The following is a 2,160-nucleotide window of genomic DNA, read 5'->3' on the forward strand; positions in this document are numbered from 1 at the left end:
TAATGACTGCGAACCAGATGCACAGCATGATCCACACTCCGGGAAACAGCTCGCAGACCAAAGAGTTGATGGTTCGAATTCCTGGGCGCAGGAGACAGTTGTTGTGTCTTTGGGCAAAAGTGCAGGCAATGAGAGACTAGGGAATAGGTTCAAGTTTCTTTAGTTGTCATACAGAAGTACAGAATACTTTTATATAAAATGCTTCATTCTGTTTTGCTCCAGAGAATGTGCTAGATAAAAATAGATAAGTGTAAAGTATAGTAAGTATAAAATAGAAGTCAAGTACGTAGACAAAAAGTGTTCAATATATACAATGTACAATACAGAGTAGAAAAGTAACTGAGTTACAATACAATATACTATAGTACAATGCAGAAATGGGATGAGGTACAATTTAGGTACAATTTACAGTAAGGTGTAATGAGGTATGTGTTGTAGTGCAAATTATTTGCCAATAAACTGTGTTTAGGTGTTCTAAAGTGGGTAAAGTGGGTGCATCAGTGAGCTGTTTGTTTAAAGTGAGTGTGTGCGTGTGGATGTGTGTGCTGTGAGTGCATTTGATGGTTGTTACGATTGTTCATTGTTCAAGCCTTGTTCATTGAGCAATCATTGTTCATTGAGCATCCTGATGGCCTGGGGATAGTAGCTCCTTCTGAGTCTCTCTGTACTTGCCATGAGACTCCGGTATTGCTTGCCTGACCGCAACAGTTCAAAGAGGCAGTTGTTTGGGTGGCTGGAGTCTTTGATTATTCTCTTCGCCTTGCCCATGCACCGCTTGTTGTAAATGCCTTGGAGAGTGGGAAGCCCACCTCCAATTGTGCGTTCGGCTGAACAGGCCACTCTCTGTAGTCTGCTGCGGTCTTGTGCAGTGCTATTCCCAAACCAGGAGGTGATATTGCCAGTCAGGATGCTCTCTATTGTGCATGAGTAGAAGTTATTGAGGATCTTCTGACTCACGTTGAACTTCCTTAAGCGCCTAAGGAAGTAGAGGCGTTGTCGTGCCTTCTTGATAACACTGTCAATGTGTGTGGTCCATGTCAATGTGTGTGTGTGTGTGTGTGTGTGTGTGTGTGTGTGTGTGTGTGTGTGTGTGTGTGTGTGTGTGTGTGTGTGTGCGTGCGTGCGTGCGTGCGTGCGTGCGTGCGTGCGTGCGTGCGTGCGTGTGTGTGTGTATTTGTTTGCAAGCATGTTTGTGTGTCAAATTTTATGTGTGTGCGTGTGTGTGTCTGTTTGTGTGTGTGTTAAACAAATTTCTTACTGTATGTACCCCAGTTGCTATTACATGTACATACCGTATATGTTTTATTACACGTATATGTACATACATACCAACTAATCTACCTGTTTTATTCTCCACCCATCGATCATCCATAGCAACACTATATTATCACCGACATCCAAGTTGGGGGATCCCCCTTTGAACGGCCCTTCTAAGGTTTATCTCCTCCACATCGCCTGTGGTGCTTTTTTCCTATTGCTAGGTTTTTTGTGAGTTTTTCCTTACCTTCGCTGGGATATGTCTGGGAGTGTTGCATATTTGGATTTTATGGTGGATTTTGTTCTTGATTTATTGTGATGTTTGTTCTTGACTTATCCAGCCCATGGGGACATTACCTTGTGATTTCGGGCTTTACAAATCATTGTTTATCGCTACCGTCACTGTCTTGACAGATTTATAATTGAAACCGCCTCAGCTGATAGCTTCATTCGTGCATGATGTTTCATCCATGTTAAGTTAGCATAACGTAACACGATGTCATGCATTGTATTCTTTGAAATGTACGGGATGTTTTCGAGTTTTACTAACAAATATGTTCTGTCTTTTTCCTTTTTCTATGCCACCCCTTGACTCATCTCTCTGTGTCCCCTGTAGGTAAGTCACAATCTCCTCTTTATAAACGGTGTGTGTGTGTGTGTGTGTGTGTGTGTGTGTGTGTGTGTGTGTGTGTGTGTTTGTGTGCATGCGCGCGCGTGCGTGCGTGCGTGTGTGTGTGTGTGTGTTTGTTGCCACTGTGAAGTACTCTATAAATGTAACGTACTCTAGGAGATTTCAAGGAAAGAAAATACTTCCCAATATATTTGCCCATTATGTACAATAGGGAGGTGTAGTGGCATTTTCGTTTTTTCCTGTTCCACCCTGGAATGCAATGTATTTCCCCA

This window comes from Notolepis coatsorum (assembly GCF_963971535.1).
Source record: "Notolepis coatsorum genome assembly, contig: SCAFFOLD_692, whole genome shotgun sequence".
Taxonomy (NCBI): Eukaryota; Metazoa; Chordata; class Actinopteri; order Aulopiformes; family Paralepididae; genus Notolepis; species Notolepis coatsorum.